The sequence below is a fragment of the Haematobia irritans genome, chromosome 5 (genome assembly GCF_050003625.1).
Source record: "Haematobia irritans isolate KBUSLIRL chromosome 5, ASM5000362v1, whole genome shotgun sequence".
In the NCBI taxonomy this organism is placed as follows: domain Eukaryota; kingdom Metazoa; phylum Arthropoda; class Insecta; order Diptera; family Muscidae; genus Haematobia; species Haematobia irritans.
Genome location: NC_134401.1, coordinates 172,371,779 through 172,391,164, shown reverse-complemented (window position 1 = coordinate 172,391,164; position 19,386 = coordinate 172,371,779).

Genomic DNA, 19,386 nt, shown 5'->3' with positions numbered 1-19,386 from the left:
ATATAGAAAATTTTGTCAAAATTTTATTTCTATTGACAATTTTGCTAAAGTTGTATTTCTTTAGACATTTTTGCTAAAATTTTATTTCTACAGATAATTTGCCAACAATTTATTTATATAGAAAATTTTGTCAACATTTTATTTCTATAGAAAATTTTGTCAAAAATTTATTTCTAAAGAAACTTTTGTCAAGATTTTATTTTTATAGACGATTTTCTCATAATTTTATTTCTGCGGAAACTTTCTCAACATTTTATTTCTATAGAAAATTTTGTCAAAATTTTATTTCTATAGAAAATTTTCTCATAATTTTATTTCTGCGAAAACTTTCTCAAAATTTTATTTCTATAGAAAATTTTGTCAAAATTTTGTTTCTATAGAAAATTTTGTCAAAATTTTATTTCTATAGAAAATTTTGTCAACATTTTATTTCTATAGAAAGCCCAATTTTACAAACGTCGAGATACTTGCTCAAGAGAATAATCATAGGCGAAAATACACTATTGAGATGCTTAATATAATAGAGAATGAATTTCAAAAAAGACACGGAAAAATGCGCGAGAATGTATCGACATATCATAAACAAGCATCGACACAAAGGAAGCTTATTTAGTGTACGGTGACTTGCGAATCGAACAGCAGCACACGAACTCAAGTTAGTTATTTTCAATAAATTATATCTTAAATAATATTATGATTTTTGTGAACATTAAATGTAATTTAATTTTTGTATTTTATGTAGATACAAAATCCCAGAAGATGGCTAGTGGCACTAACCGAAATATTGGAAATAAATATTAAAACACATAAATAATCGATTGTTTCTATGACCTCAAGCCGAACAAAATTAATAAACAGAATAATCATAAAATAGGTCAACAATACTCAAAAATACGTAAAAATTATATTTCTACAGAAAATTTTGTCAAAATTTTATTTCTATAGAAAGTTTTGTCAAAATTTTATTTCTATAGAAAGTTTTGTCAAAATTTTATTTCTATTGACAATTTTGCTAAAGTTATATTTCTATTGACAATTTTGCTAAAATTTTATTTCTATAGATAATTTTGCCAAAATTGTATTTAAATGTTGTCAAAATTATATTTCTATAGAAAATTTCGTCAAAATTTTATTTCTAGATGTAATTTGTGAAGTACTTCTCAGTTGAAGAGGAATATTTTGCTAAATCTACCAAAACATCAAGTTTTGACGCACATCATCAATGGATTCCGGAACACCAACAGACTCACGAAATTCGTCTTAGAGTGAAGTACGATCTCTGTGGAATTCACCATAAAATTGCTAAATTTTGGTCTTTGATGGAGCTTTATTGTTACAAATTTAATTAAGTTCATCGATGCCCTGTTGTTGATTTAATGCACTTCGAAAGATGTAAAAAGTAATGGCACGAGAATGTTCACGATATAATTTCATTTGTTGGGCGAGATGAATTTTAAAAGGTGCTGTAAAAAAGCAAACAAAGCTGTAAACAACAACGCTATGAGTACATATAACCTCAAAAATGTCAAGTGTTACGATAGAGCTATCAATTGGAAGATTGTAACACTGGTGTTGCCCAATCACAAAATATAAAAGAGAAACCCTCATAACAGGGGTAAATTTGGAAATAAAACAATAACTAAAGACAAAATCGTTGGAACTTATACGTGTCCCTTCCAACTGTTTTTGTTTCAAATCAACCTCTTCGTATATCCATTTATTTTGGACGAAATTAGTAACTTTTTTTTGAATTTTGTATTTGAAATTGGATTGTTCATTTGTACGTTGGAATCGCTGCTTTCTGCTTAGCTTTGGACCATTCCAAGAATAAGTTCTCCTCCAAGAAAATATCTCATTATCGCACCATGAAGTTTTAACCAACAAGAGAGGTCATCGAAAAGTATGATCCTCCTCAGGGTGTTTTGGACAGATTGCCCAAGCTCTTAATTTGATTGTGTGTCATTATGGCCTAATCTGTATTTGACATTGAATATTTTCTTCCGGCCCATCAAAATATGCAACATCTTGTGACTGTAACATCATTAAAAATGCTGAACAAGTGTTTCTAATGATGACCAACTCTATTTACCTCGCCATGAAATTAAACCACAACACAGGAACCTACAAAATATGACGACTGATTATTTCCAGTCAGTGGCGCTATGCTGCCCACTTCCTTCCATGCAATTAATTGGAAAACCCCCAAGCAACCAGACCAGCGACCAGTCAAAAGCCCATCACACTAATCCAAGCAAAAAAACAAAAATTCCCCTATCCCTTGGTATACACGCACACAACGAATCCGGATGCCATGACGTATGGTGATGCTGAGTGTTTCTCTAATGATTCCATTGACACGGCAAACGAATGTTGTCATGGTCAATTTGGATGCGAAGCCATATTGTTGTCGGTTAATAACAACATCGCCGTCTCTCGAACTTCATCCAAAACTGATTATTGTCGTAAAATTTGTTTTGTGGCAAATAAATTTCCTTTATTCCTCCCTGTAGCCTGACAGTACACCTTTGTGGCCCCCCTCCCATGCCACCGTACTCCATGGGTATGCCCTCATTTAGGTGTAGAGAGACAAACATATTAACAAACATGGATGGGCTAATGATGCCTGGGCACAGTGTTCAATGCTAAGCAAATTGTTTGCAAAATATGTCAAAGCTAAGCTTTCCAGCGACCTTCCCTATAACTCCTCCCCCCTTTCGCCCCTCTCCCTAACAATAAGGATATAGACGTTGGTGTTAGATATTGCCGACTGACTGCGATGCTGCCGATAGCGATGAAGCTGGTTGTGTGGCGACAGTGTTTATGGTAAGAATGTTTTACAAAGTCATAACACGAAATTGCCATTTGAACATCATTTATGTTATTATGTATGAGTATGTGTATACTCCATAAACGACTAATACACCCTGACATCCGATACGATCCCATACACCCATTCCCACACACACACACACTCCAACAAACTCACATATATTTCAATACCCCCCAATCTCACCTCTTAGCTGTATTTTCCCGACACGCCGAGAGAAGATACATGGGTGCACGCGAGTATGGATGAGCGGGTGTGTGTGTGTGTGTGGGAGTATTTGCCTCTTGGGTTAGTACGTGTATGTGAGTTGGCAATGCATGTACATGTACCATGTCAAAAGTTCTTAACTTACTGCTAGTTACAACAACAAAAGCAACAAAAAAATAATAACAGGCAAGTCTTACGAAAGTACTAAACCCCACCATACACATACACACACACACACCCAAAAGCTCACGTATGCTTACCATAGCCTCAGAGAGACTCGAAGAAAAAAATGTAATAAAGGAACTTCGATTATTTTCAAGCATGGAGGTTAATAATAAGCTTGGAGGTTTTATTTGATCTTCTTTTTTAATCGAAGAATTTTTATAATATGGTACAAACAGCTAAAGAAATCAAACTCTAGGTATTTATTTATATAGGGTCCATGTCCATTTATACAGGGTGGGACTAAAGAAATCAATGTTTATAAAAGTTTAATAACTGTTTCGTTTATTAATATTTTTATTGTTTTTTTTTTCAGATTATATAATATACAAAAAGCTAATTGGTTTACACTAAGTATGAAAAATTATGTCACTTAAATGACCACCGTTTTCAGTTTCGCACTGATGCGCTCTTTTTAGAGCATTTTCCATAACTCGTAATAAGCACCATAATAAGCAGAACTGTAGGTTTTGGGATTCTCAAAATCCAAGAGCCATTCTTCAAAGCTAATTGCAGCCCATCAAGTGTACAGTATAGTGTGGGATCACATCTGGAAAGCAGTACCGGTTTATGGTAGACCATTTTTTAAGTCCTCGGTCCAGGAGCCACCGTGGTGCAATGGTTAGCATGCCCGCCTTGCATACACAAGGTCGTGGGTTCGATTCCTGCTTCGACCGAACACCAAAAAGTTTTTCAGCGGTGGATTATCCCACCTCAGTAATGCTGGTGACATTTCTGAGGGTTTCGAAGCTTCTCTAAGTGGTTACAATGCAATGTGGAACGCCGTTCGGACTCGGCTTTAAAAAGGAGGTCCCTTGTCATTGAGCTTAACATGGAATCGGGCAGCACTCAGTGATAAGAGAGAAGTTCACCAATGTGGTATCACAATGGACTGAATAGTCTATGTGAGCCTGATACATCGGGCTGCCACCTAACCTAACCTAATATCTGAATTGCAAGCGGATCATATAAAGACAATTGTTCACAGGACATTGTAAGTATATAACAGACTTCTCATAATACATTTGTTTGGAGATATTAGTTTTCCCCCAAACGTGATGTAGTACTGATTATAGCTACCTTCCAACTTTTGAATCAAATTTTTGTGGTACGTTTTGTCCTTTACTTCAAAATAGGTCACAGAGCCGGCGATCACTCCGACTCATTCGACGAACATTTCTTGCCAGCAAGTATTTTTTTTTTTTTGGGATCTGAGAACAGGATATAGTCTCTGGGACCTGATCTGGGGAGATGTAAAGGGTGATTTGTTATCTATTGTCTGTTTTTTTCACTGGTTTAAACAGCTGACGTTTCATGTTATGTTTTACAGTTTGAATAAAAATGCCTCCGCTTTGGTCGAGGTTGCTGAACACACTCATTTTATTTTTAATATTTCTTTCTTACTTGCTATCGTACAAAATATTTCTTAGCCTATTCTTACAATACCTTAGCCCAAAGTAGACACAAGCTATAAATACTTTAAACTCTAGATAAGACTATATATAGAAACATATAAACAATGGATTGATAATAAAAAATGCATTAGATTACAATTGATTCTATTTACATAGGACAAATGATGTGTGAGCTATCCAACCCACAATTCTCCCCTGCTGTGGCCACATTTGTTTTAAGTACAGATAGCACCATGTGTTCGCCTGCGATAAATGATGTTTGAGAAATTCAAATATTCTGCGCGGCCCCAAAGTGAATTGTTGCTATCCGTTTAGACATAAGACAATTCCTAATTGCACAAATCATAAAAGTTGATACGGTCAAAATTTGGTCAAGGGAAAACGCGTGTAAATCGGTGAAATCGTTTATTTAAAAAATCAAATTAAATTTCTTTTTCAAGTTCAATTAGTATAAAATTCAGGAAAAATATTCAGTTAGGCTTTCGCTTTTCCAAATCCGAATTGCCGGGCCTCACGCTTGACACCTGCCATCAGATTTTGTACAGCCACCTTGTCCACCTTCTTCGCCGCAGAAAGCCAGTTTGCCTTGAAGTGCTGCTCGTCCTTAGCAGTTTTTTTGGTCTTCTTTAGGTTCCGCTTGACAATAGCCCAGTATTTCTCAATTGGGCGGAGCTCTGGCGTGTTGGGAGGATTCTTGTCCTTGGGAACCACCTGCACGTTGTTGGCGGCGTACCACTCCGTGGCCTTTTTACCGTAATGGCAAGATGCCAAATCCGGCCAAAACAGTACGGAACAACCGTGTTTCTTCAGGAAAGGCAGCAGACGTTTATTCAAACACTCTTTCACGTAAATTTCTTGGTTGACAGTCCCGGAAGCTATGAAAATGCTGCTTTTCAAGCCACAGGTACAGATGGCTTGCCAAACCAGATATTTCTTTGCGAACTTTGACAGTTTTATGTGCTTGAAAATATCTGCTACCTTTCCCCTTCCTTTTGCCGTATAAAACTCCTGTCCCGGAAGCTGCTTGTAGTCGGCTTTGACGTAGGTTTCGTCGTCCATTACCACGCAGTCAAACTTCGTCAGCATCGTCGTGTACAGCCTCCGGGATCGCGCTTTGGCCGTCGTATTTTGTTTATCATCGCGATTTGGAGTCACTACCTTCTTGTAAGTCGATAGTCCGGCTCGTTTTTTGGCTCGATGCACGGTTGTAGACGATTCACCCAGCTTATTTGCGGCATCTCGGAGAGAGAGGTTAGGGTTTCGCTTGAAACTACCGGCAACTCTCTTTGTCGTCTCAGCGGCTTCCGGTTTTCGATTTCCCCCCGATCCAGACTTCCTGGGTGTCGACAAACGTTCCCCAAACACTTTAATTACATTTGTAACGGTTGATTTGGCAACTTATAGCGATTTTGCCAGCTTTGCGTGTGAGTAGCTCGGATTTTCGCGATGCGCGAGCAAAATTTTGATACGCTGCTCTTCTTGCTTGGACGGCATTTTGACAACTGAAGAGTGAATTCCAAAATCAAAATAGGAGCAACATTCTACACACACACCTTCAAAATGAGGGGTGTTCAGGTTTTTTAAATGCAAAATACGTCAAGTTTATATTGACCAAATTTTGACCGTATCACCTTTTAAAGGAACATATAAACAATGGATTGATAATAAAAAATACATTAGGTTACAATTGATTCTATTTACATAGGACAAGTGATGTGTGAGCTATCCAACCCACAATTCTCCCCTGCTGTGGCCACATTTGTTTTAAGTACAGATAGCACTATGTGTTCGCCTGCGATAAATGATGTTTGAGAAATTCAAACATTCTGCCCGGCCCCAAAGTGAATTGTTGCTATCCATTTAGACATAAGACAATTCATAATTGCACAAATCATAGCTATAATTCCGATGGCGATTATTACGATTAGAGATAAATGTCCAGATATATTATGGAAATTGAGGCCTTTGAGTTGGATTTGAGTAGCATCAATCTTTTCAACTGACTTTCTAAATCCGATAATCTAGCGGAATTGTTAAACACAACTTTAAGTACTAAAGGCCTGATAGAAAAATTGGATATCATGCTTGTATTAACAACGAAATGAACTCTGTCCTCTGCTAATAGTTTGGATTCCAAGTTAAATGGCGTAGAAATTGTAGCTCCCTTTATTCTTAACGTACATCCCGGTTTCAATGTAAGGATGCCCTGCAGTGGTAACTGAAATAGTTGTGGTGGCTCGCTCTGGCAGAACACATGCGCGGTGGTTTGTTGAAACACCTTGAGTAGCCAGCTATTGTCTGCATGTCGCTTTATCCATAACAACTCCATCTTCGAATCCGCGAATTGACATTTAGGCGCGATCAAGGGCTTAAGGGAATACAACTCGCAGGAATGGTCATTTGCATCAATCCACGGCCAATTTCCTTCGCAAACATAGTCATCATCAGTAAACAGCTGGTACATATTCAAATCCGCTTGAGTCATTATATGATGCATCCATGTTAAAATTATAAATCATATAGTGTCCTGTAGTCTGGGTTATAAACTTAGATTCCTGTAGCATCACAGGTAACGGAATTACGCGGTGCAACTGAGAGTTGTGCTGTGTAAACAACGGGATGCTAGCTGACACAATCAACTTATTTTCAATCAACTCCGCATTTGCAGTAAGAAGTTTATACACTGCTCTTATCTGCTCGTATTTCTTCCCAAGGAATTTAAGATGATCGGGCATATGCTCTCTTATCCTTGTCATCTCCGCTTGAAGTTGCATTGGTGTAATCAAAGAAGGGTTAATATCGATCAGCAAATTAATCATACTTGATTGAACTCTTTCGTTCTCCCGGATTATTGCGTCCAAGTCTTTGGTTACCATAAAAAATCGAATTGACTCCCTGTAAATGAAATATGATTCCTCCATCATCGCCGCGATGTTATTCATCTGTTCCACTATGCTTTTAAAATTGTCATTCACGTCCTTCATGGTAGTACATAAAAGATTTACCGTAGATTCTACAGCGGATGTCTGTTTTTGTTTGTATCATGAATTTGATATTGTGTTGATTTTCCAGTAAGTTGCTAATGTTTTCTTCCATCTGTTTCCGATCGTCCGCATCCATAAAGGGTGATACGGTCAAAATTTGGTCAATATAAACTTGACTTATTTCTTTCAATTTTGCATTTAAAAAACCTGAACACCCCTCATTTTGAAGGTGTGTATGTGTAGAATGTTGCTCCTATTTTGATTTTGGAATTCACTCTTCAGTTGTCAAAATGCCGTCCAAGCAAGAAGAGCAGCGTATCAAAATTTTGCTCGCGCATCGCGAAAATCCGAGCTACTCGCACGCAAAGCTGGCAAAATCGCTAAAAGTGGCCAAATCAACCGTTACAAATGTAATTAAAGTGTTTGGGGAACGTTTGTCGACAGCCAGGATGTCTGGATCGGGGGAAATCGAAAACCGGAAGCCGCTGAGACGACAAAGAGAGTTGCCGGTAGTTTCAAGCGAAACCCTAACTTTCTCTCTTCCGGAGAGTTCGCAATAATGTGACTATAATGCAGCAATAGAGTTCAATATAATGTCATGCATGTCTTCAAATATACTTAACAGATACTTTCTTTCGAGTGTAACCACACATATCAGAACTACATCAGTTCTCCAACCAAGCAAACTTCTCGCATGCATAACATACGACGGGTACTCATAGGAATGCCTGTGGTGGTTCGTTCGTTTTTTGAATGAATATAGTGCGGGGGAGGGGGTATACCTTAGTGTTTACATGGCCTGGTGGCATGGAACTGACGTTTTCTGTTTGCACGAGGTTGATGAGGAGGGCGGCGTAGCTCAAAGACAAAAAAAAAAAAAACAACAGATCCACCAAACAACAACGACGACGAGGTAGCCGTAACCGTCACAGACTCAGAATCAGAGAGAGCATCAACGTCAACATACATGGCCAAGCTAAGACCATAAACTCTGACTGAAGCTGATGGTGATGATTATGATGTTGTTGTGCTTCAAGTGAACTTTACTAAATCCCGAGAGACAATTAAAGGTTATTGTTTTTGCAACATTCGTTATGGGGTGTGTGTGTGTGTGTATGGGTGCGTGAGTGTATGTTTTCCTATGTGAGAGCAAGCAAGTGAAATAAAACTGAAAGTGAATAATTAATGAATTTCTCTTCTTTTTAAATCATGCACTGTTGTGATTACAAAACATTTGTTATGAATAAAAACAGGTGTAAGCGAGAAAAAATTCACTGGCATTTTGTTTTTGGTCTGTCCTCTTTGTGCTGATATTTTCTTTTGGTTCGAGGCTTTTGTAGGCGAAATCGTTTGTGTGTGTGTGTGAGAGTGTTTGTACGTCTTTGACATTTCTTTGGTAGCTCGTGCAATGCGAAAGTTAAGAACATCAACTCAAACGAAAACAAAAAAACCATAGAACACGGAACAAACACAAAAGCTAGTTGCCGTAAATATGAGCACCATTAAATTGTTTTTAATCGACGAGGTATGGGTCCGAAAGGTATCATCAAAAAAGTCCGTAGTTAAACTAGCGCTAATTTTCCACAGTCCAATGAAATTTTCCTCCCTTTAAGTACATATGTCTCAAAAATTTTATGAACTAAACGTGGGTATAAAGTTCAATGACCGTACACATAGGTTCAATATGAACTAAAGCAGAAGAAAATGTTCGTACGAATCCGAAAAATAGTAAGAATGAATTACTGTATGGGAGCCACCGTGGTGCTATAGTTAGCATACAGCCTTGCATACATAAGGTCGTGGGTTCGATTCCTGCTTCGACCGAACATCAAAAAGTTTTTCAGCGGGGGATTATCCTAGCTCAGTAATGATGGTGACATTTCTGAGGTTTCAAAGCTTCTCTAAGTGGTTTCACTGCAATGTGGAACGCCGTTCGGACTCGGCTATAAAAAGGAGGTCCCTTGTCATTGAGCTTAACATGGAATCGGGCAGCACTCAGTGATAAGAGAGAAGTTCACCAATGTCGTATCACAATGGACTGAATAGTCTAAGTGAGCCTGATACATCGGGCTGCCACCTTACCTAACCTAACCTACTGTATGGTTAAAATGGCCATGATTTCAGTTTTTTTCCTATGAGAGTAATTTCTTGAATTGCTGTTAAAAAGTACAACAAGGCTTCAATTTTCATGGTTTTAACAACGCTTTATGGAAATCTAAAAATGTGGAACACAATTTAGTTAAATTTTCCCACGGGGTACTTCATTCTTCCTATAAAATTGTGTGTGAGTGTGTGAAGATGTAGTGAAAATGGGTGATATTGCGACATATTTTAATGAAAACCCTACAGAGAATGATTTTACGATTTAATATTTTTAGCATCTAGAATCCAATCATTTTTCAATTTGTCCGGAACTTGTTGTATTTTGTTTCATAGACCCATTGTATTGGACTATTATGAAAATTATTGAAATTTTTGTCGATAAACATCTTTACAGATACGGTGGAAGCTCTATATTAAATGGAAGCTCTAAACATGTATATACGGCCAGGCCGAATCTTATGTACCCTCCACCATGGATTGCGTGGAAACTTTTACGAAAGACTGTCATCCACAATCGAATTACTTGGGTTGTGGTATCTTAAAACTTCTTAACATCGTTCTACAAATAATTACGAATCGATATGGACTTTTTGCACGATACGTAGAGAGCCAGAATTGAAATATGGGGGGGGGGGGGGGGGGGGGGTCGCTTATATGCGGCCTATATACAATTATGAACTTGATATGGACCAATTTTTGTGCGATTGGGGATCGATGTATCTGAGGGCTATATATAACTATAGACCGATATGGACCTAGTTAGGCATGGTTGTTAACGGCCATATACTAGCACAATGTACCATATTTCAACTGACTCGGATGAAATTTGCTCCTCCAAGAAGCTCCAAAACCAAATCTCGAGATCGGTTTTTGTGGGGGCTATATATGATTATGGACGGATATGGACCACTTTTGGCATGGTTGTTAAATATCATATACTACCACCACGTACCAAATTTCAACCAGATCGGATGAATTTTGCTTCTCCAAAAGGCACCGGAGGTCAGATCTGGGGATCGGTTTATATGGGGGCTATATATAATTATGGACTGATAGGAACCAATTCCTGCATGGTTGTTGGGTACCATATAGTAACATCACGTACCAAATTTTAACCAGATCGGATGAATTTTGCTTCTCCAAAAGGCATCGGAGGTCAAATCTGGGGATCGGTTTATATGGGGCCTATATATAATTAATGACCGATTTCGAACAATTTTTGCATGGGTGTTTGAGGCCATATATTAACATCACGTACCAAATTTCAACAGAATCAGATGAATTTTGGTATTCCAAGAGGCTCCGGAGGTCAAATCTGGTGATCGGTTTATATGGGGGCTATATATAATTATAAACCGATGTGGACCAATTTTTGCATGGTCATTAAATATCATATAATAACACCATGTACCAAATTTCAACTGAATCAGATGAATTTTGGTCTTCCAAGAGGCTCGGCAAGCCAAATCGGGGGATCGGTTTATATGGAGGCTATATATAATTATGGTCCGATGTGGACCAATTTTTGCGTGGTTGTTAGAGACCATATACTAACACCATGTACCAAATTTCAGCCGGATCGGATGAAATTTGCTTCTCTTAGAGGATCCGCAAGCCAAATTTGGGGGTCCGTTTATATGGGGGCTATACGTAAAAGTGGACCGATATGGCCCATTTGCAATAGCATCCGACCTACATCAATAACAACTTCTTGTGCCAAGTATTAAGTCGATAGCTTGTTTTGTTCGGAAGTTAGCGTGATTTCAACAGACGGACGGACGGACATGCTCAGATCGCCTCAGAATTACACCACGACCCAGAATATATATACTTTATGGGATCTTAGAGCAATATTTCGATGTGTTACAAACGGAATGACAAAGTTAATTTACCCCCCATCCTATGGTGGAGGGTATAAAAATGATCCAGGCCCAATTTGGAGTTCGTCAAAGACACCGTGTTCCCGGAATAAAATAAGGGTATGATGGAAAGAAGCAGTTGGAGCGCATAACGCCCCTCATTAGACATTTGGATCCTCTTTTAAGCCTAAGCTGTATTCAGTGGAGTCATGAAAGTAATATAGATATATCAAAATCACATTGGTAGTCACGGGGGTGCAATAGTTTGCATGTCATCTGGCTTCCAAAGGGTCCTGGATTCAATCCCAATATCTGCCGTACACCAAAAAGTTTTTCAGCTGTGGTTTATTCCCTCTCAGTAATGCTGGTGACATTTCTGAATGTTTCAAAGTGATTTTACCCTAATGTGGACTCGGCTATGAAAAAGGGGTCATTAAGTGTCATTAAGCTAAATATATAATCGGGTAGAATTCATTGATGAGTTCACCACCTGTGGTATCAAAATGGATTGAATAGTCAAAGTTAGCCTAAAACCCTATCGGGCTGCCACTATTAAAGTCATTAGTTTTTTTTTAAAAGAATTTTTTTATATATTATTATGTATAAGTATGTTTTAGAAAATATCTTTTTGGCAACACTGCTTTAAACAACTGACGCACGTTTCGTGTTTTAATTTAGTCATACGTCATGAATTTGGCCTACAATTGATCCATGAATCGTCTTATATACGAACAACGTTTGAACATTATTGAGTTTGTTTATTAAAATTCGTGTTCTGTTAAGAAAGTTCATCGCGCAAAAATTTGTGTTCAGTGACGAAGCTTATTTTTGCTTACGAATTTCTTCTCATAACGAATTTTTCTAAATAATAAAAGTGCTTGACACTATGTTGTTCTTAAAACCAAGCTTTGACTCTATTAACAGAAGATACATTAAGTGGTATTCGTCGTATTGCTATTAAAATTCTCTACAAGTTTCAACAACGGGCAGTCATTTTGGTCCCAAGTGGTTATTCTCTTCTATGCAACAGTTGAAATATTATGGGTGAAAGTCTACTGCCAGTTTCCCTTATAAACAAAGGCGAAACGAACAGATGAATGAAAGAAATATTCTCTCCAGTATTTTTTACCTCAACCCTCGTATGTGATTATAATTCAATGTGAAGAAATTTCACGTGCTTAAGTCGAAACAATAAAAAAAGAGAAAAGCGACTATAAAGGCAACCAACCATATCAGCTTCATACACTTGCATAGATCTGCTTATACAAATATACTGTTATGTACAACCACATAGACATCGACATAACTAAGCATTAGTAGTAACCTAAGAATGCCAACTAGTGTGTATGTATGTATGTGTGTGTTCATAGAATGAGTTCGTTTGGCTGAATGCGAGATAGCACGAAAATAAACTCTCGAATTATGCTACAATTATATCGATGATGTACGAGGGCGATGAGTTAGCTGATGATGTTTTCGACAATGATGCTCCATACATATGAAGTATGTCGAAAAAGAAAAGAGAGAGAAAGAAAGAACTCTCAGAAATTAAGAGTAAATTATATGAAGTATGAAAAAGAGAACACAATGCAAACGAGAGAGTGAGAATGTATGTGTCTATTATGCGCACCACCTCAACGACAGTCTTTATCAGAGTAATGGAAATTGGAAAATTTTCCTCTTCAGGATATGAAGATTCAAGTTTCATTTCTGCTGTTATTGCTACTACTACTGTTTGTTCAGTGTTATTATTATTTCTGTTGTTGCTGTTGTTGTTGTATTAATGGTAATATTGTTGTTGCTCTTGGCATGCTCTGATGATGTTGCTGCCTTGGGGAGCAATGCTAATGTTGTTGCTATTGTTCCTGTGCTACTGGCCTAGTGCCATGAATTTGTTTTCTTTGGTTGTTGTTTGTCAGCTTCCTACTCCCTATTTCATTGTGTTTTGTATCGAAATTGAGCACAGCGAGGAGAAATTACAAACGTAGGAAATTGAAACTCTTGAATTGCTACACTGCTTTCGCCCATACTGATACGCTACTCGGACCGGGTGGGTATTTAGTGATTGTTGTCGATTTTGGTATCTCAAAACAGAGTTAAATTTTAGATTTTTTTTTTTTAAATTTTTTGAAGATTGATTTTAGTAAGATGATTTCGTCTAATGTTGTCTGATGAGGGAGTGGATATCCCAAACAGCTTTCGAATGACAATATATTTTATCTGATTTTAAAATACAAAGCTAAATGGTTTCTATTTCAGTTTCCTTGTTTCTCCTAAAGGGTGATACGGTCAAAATTTGGTCAATATAAACATGACGTATTTCTTTCAATTTTGCATTTAAAAAACCTGAACACCCCTCATTTTGAAGGTGTGTGTGTAGAATGTTGCTCCTATTTTGATTTTGGAATTCACTCTTCAGTTGTCAAAATGCCGTCCAAGCAAGAAGAGCAGCGTATCGAAATTTTGTTCGCGCATCGCGAAAATCCGAGCTAGTCGCACGCAAAGCTGGAAAAATCGCTAAAAGTTGCCAAATCAACCGTTACAAATGTAATTAAAGTGTTTGGGGAAGGTTTGTCGACAGCCAGGAAGTCTGGATCGGGGGGAAATCGAAAACCGGAAGCCGCTGAGACGACAAAGAGATTTGCCGGTAGTTTCAAGCGAAACCCTACCCTCTCTCTCCGAGATGCCGCAAATAAGCTGGGTGTATCGTCTACAACCGTGCATCGAGCCAAAAAACGAGCCGGACTATCGACTTACAAGAAGGTAGTGACTCCAAATCGCGATGATAAACAAAATACGACGGCCAAAGCGCGATCCCGGAGGCTGTACACGCCGATGCTGACGAAGTTTGACTGCGTGGTAATGGACAACGAAACCTACGTCAAAGCCGACTGCAAGCAGCTTCCGGGACAGGAGTTTTATACGGCAAAAGGAAGGGGAAAGGTAGCAGATATTTTCAAGTACATAAAACTATCAAAGTTCGCAAAGAAATATCTGGTTTGGCAAGCCATCTGTACCTGTGGCTTGAAAGGCAGCATTTTCATAGCTTCCGGGACTGTCAACCAAGAAATTTACGTGAAAGAGTGTTTGAATAAACGTCTGCTGCCTTTCCTGAAGAAACACGGTTGTTCCGTACTGTTTTGGCCGGATTTGGCATCTTGCCATTACGGTAAAAAGGCCATGGAGTGGTACGCCGCCAACAACGTGCAGGTGGTTCCCAAGGACAAGAACCCTCCCAACAGGCCAGAGCTCCGCCCAATTGAGAAATACTGGGCTATTGTCAAGCGGAACCTAAAGAAGACCAAAAAAAACTGCTAAGGACGAGCACCAGTTCAAGGCAAACTGGCTTTCTGCGGCGAGGAAGGTGGACAAAGTGGCTGTACAAAATCTGATGGCAGGTGTCAAGCGTGAGGCCCGGCAATTCGGATTTGGAAAAGCGAAAGCCTAACTGAATATTTTTCCTGAATTTTATACTAATTGAACTTGAAAAAGAAATTTAATTTGATTTTTTAAATAAACGATTTCACCGATTTACACGCGTTTTCCCTTGACCAAATTTTGACCGTATCACCCTTTAATTGAGATAATGTGTGTTTCAAAGTTTCATATGCAGTACGACAGGCATTTCAGAAGCCTCAAAAGATTGGTTAGGTTAGGTATATTAGCAGTCCAATATTTCAGGCTCACTTGGACTATTCAGTCCAATGTGATACCACAGTGGTGAACTTCTCTCTTATCACTGAGTGCTGCCCGGTTCTATGTTAAGCTCAATGACAAGTGATCTCCTTTTTATAGCCGAGTCAGAACGGCATTCCACGTTGCAGTGAAACCACTTAGATAAGCTTTGAACCCTCAGAAATGTAACCATCATTACTGAGGTGGGATAATCCATCGCAGAAAAACTTTTTGGTGTTTGGTCGAAACTGGGTTTGAACCCACGACCTGTGTATGCAATGCGGGCATGTTAACCATTGCACCACGGTGGCTCCCCAGCAGGGATCCGGAGCGGTCCATTTTTTTCGCTCCGCTCCGCTCCCGCTCCGGAGAAAAAAAAACCGCTCCGCTCCTCTTCGAGAAAATTATAGTACAAACATTGTATTATTTGTTCAATTGAGTTTTATTTTATTTAGAAAAATCGGGCGGTACATATATGGGAGCTATAGCTAAATTTGAACCGATTTCGATGATTTATTGCACATATAGTTAGTGCTATAGAAGATTACATTTAGCCAACTTTGAGTAAGATCAGTTGATAAATAAGGGTTTTATGACCTAATTTGACAAAATCGGGCGATACATATATATGGGACCTATATCTAAATCTGAACCGATTTCGATTAAATTTTCAGACTTAAAGGGTGATACAGAAGATTATTTTGTGCTAAATTTGACGACGATCGGTTAGTAAAAAAAGTGCAACGTGACCCCATTTGTCGAAATCGGGCAATACATATATATGGGAGCTATATCTAAATTTGATCCGATTTCTTCCAAATTCAATAACGTTCGTCCTTGTGCCCAAAAAAAACTCCCTGTACCAAATTTCATCAAAAGCGGTTAATAATTGCGACCGAAATCCTGTGAACAACAAATACATGGACAGACGGACGGATGGACGGACGGACACCAAGCGCTAGATCGACTCAGGAGGTGATTCTGAGTCGATCGGTATATATTTTATGGGGTCTAAAATCAATATTTCTTGTAGGCACATTTTTTGGCAGATCAAACTTATTATACCCTAACCACTATGTGGTTTAGGGTATAATGACTTAAAAACAATGTGTTGAAATATTTTATTAATTTTGAAGATTTTTTTCAGAAATATTAAATCCATTTTGACTTCATTAAAACGAAATTTGCATTCATGTTAGGATACACATTTTTATGTCGAATCACTTAGACAAGGAAAAACTTTTTTTCAGAGAAATACGTCTTCTATTCTAAGCAAAATTCGTATTCGTATTTTAAGCATGTGAAATATTTGGCCTCCCGACAATATTCTTTGCGGTGCACCATCTACTATTTAATATGTGATAGAAACCAAATTTATGAAAATGGACCAAATTCTGTTTGGTCTGACCATCGGACCAAATTTAAAAATTAGAAATCTTTTTGACCAATTTTGGTCCGATCGGACCAAAACGGCAACGATGATTGGAATTGAAAGTCTATACACAGAGTAGAAGTAACTAGTCTCCGAAAGTTTTTTTTTTGTTTTGCAACAGACGTAGAGAAGAGGTTTTGTTATATTTGTAATGTGTGTGTATGTTTATGTTTGCAACAACCTCCATCGACATCAGTCCGTGGTATACCTACGAATATTCTTACTCAGATCTAGTGTTACCTAATTTCGCTTTTTTCCCCTTTATTGTATAATAAATGTATATGCGCACATTTTTCAACCAAAATTGAAACTATCCATAATTATAATTAAATTTTCGAGAACTAATATCAGAAATAAGAGAATGCTAGGATATAGTACAATATGAATGTCCTTACACTGAAAAAAAGCATGCCCGGTTCCAAAGATTTTGTCTTTACTTTAACAGTTTGGGTATTAATTCCGAGCCAAAGAAGCGGAGAATACAATTAAGGATACTTTAAAGACGTAATTCTCTTTTAAATTTGGGGGTTATGTAATTGCTTCTAGGAAGCAAATGTTAATTTTTCATTTTTTTAGATTTTTTTCGTCAGTTGTTATCAAAATCCTTTAAAAACGAGTTAACGAGTTATTTTTTTTTCATATTAAGACTCGACTTCCAGTAGAAATTATGCTATGTTTCAAGTAAAAAGCGTCTTTGAAATAAAGTGTTGAAAAACATGTCTTATTTTTTAACGATTTTTTGCTTTGTAGGCAAGATGCAAAAAGGAAACAAATTTAAAGACAATTTTATTAATTTTAAAGAATTTTTCTTAATTATTAAAGTCACGTTGACCTTACCTCAAAAATTTTATCTTTCATGTTATGATACACATTTTTAAGTAAAATCACTTAATTATAAGGACATTACAACTTCATTCAAAAGTTTATTGCCTTTTGGACAAGAAAGAAAAACTTTATTTTAGAGAAATGCGTCTTCCATGTTAAGCAAAATTTGCATTCTTATTCTAAGGACATGGAATCTTTGACTTCACGACAATATTTTTATCAGTGTAGAAAACTAAAAAATTAAATATAAATAAGATCGTTTAATTGCATTTATTTGACGGTCATTACAAACATCTTTGTAGTAATACGGGATGAAATTGATCGAAAGTACTGTTGTTACTGTTACAACACATACTAGAGATATATTTTGACATTTGCCGTTTTTGAAAACAATTACTAAAAAAACACTTTCTGTTTTCCCCAATGTACGTACGTACAAAAATACATATCGTACATTTTAAACGTTTACTCACACTACGCTAAGTACTAGCTAAATTTGAAATTACCTACACAGTGTAATTTCAAAGTTACACATTTCATTCAAGTAATATTTTATTCGGAGCGGAGCGGTTTTTCATTTGGAAACCGCTCCGCTCCGGATTTTAGAAATGCCGCTCCCGCTCCGGCAAAAAAAGGGCTTGCTCCGCTCCGCTCCACGCTCCGCTCCAGATCCCTGCTCCCCAGTCAGCCTCAGAAGATTGAAGGTCCGCATATTATTGTATTCATTTCTTCGAAATGTTCCTATATTAAATGATGACCCTCATATTGGCGGTGTGAAAATGAGCCCCAAAAGTAAAATAAAACAGCGCCACAAAAGTGGGATGACGCCTCATAATAAATATGGACCCCAACACAATGTATTTGAAGCATGAAAATGGACCTTAAAATAATATAAGGGCGTATTTTCACATTTCATTTAAAAGACCGTATTAAATAAACCCTAATTGATGGAAAAATAAAATAAATAAATATGTTTTACTAGGTACAAATATCATGGGAATCGGGTTCTGTCCACAGGAGAAAGTCTTAAGCCCCGGCCGAAGGACAGCCACGTAAAAAGTAGACCTAATGCGATACACTAATATTCGGAACAATAAAAACATGTGTGGTTTCTCACATCGTAAAATCCCAGATAGCGAAAATAGGCTCCACTTGAAAACGAAGAAAAATTGGGGTTAATTATACCATGCGCCACACTGTTGAACAGGGTATTAACAAAGGAAATTTTCGTTACAGGTGCATACCGGGCTTTACAAACAACCCAACACTTGTATGATAATTGTACAATGTGGCGTATGGCTCATCTAGCGGTTGACAATGTTACGTATACGAACGCACAAAGCTCAATTTATTAACAAATTGAGATTTGAACACATTAAACTTGTATGAAGAGCATAATGTTACTTCTTCACATGGAACATTTTGTGTCGCCAAACAGATAGATAATCTGTATAAACATGTTACATGTTTCCATAAAAAAGTATTTGGAACATTTTTTAGGTGATCATATTCCTTCTCTAGGTGTGCTTTCTAGAGTATCAAGATTTCCAAATACAATAATAAGAAATATCACAGACTACAAGACCACCTTAGTCGACCACTTCCTCTCTACTTGCAACAACAACAAAAATGAACATCCAACTTCAGCATCCTTTTTCGAGCTAATATTTTGTATGAATCATCCCCCCCACACAGAGAAACACACTAACGAAGATGCTAAGAGATTTTCTCCCCTCAACAACCAAACTACTACACATACACTGAGGCAGAACTAGAACGTTTTGTACTCTCGTTCACGTAAATGAGAACACACAATGGAGAGCCGAGTCGAGCCGAG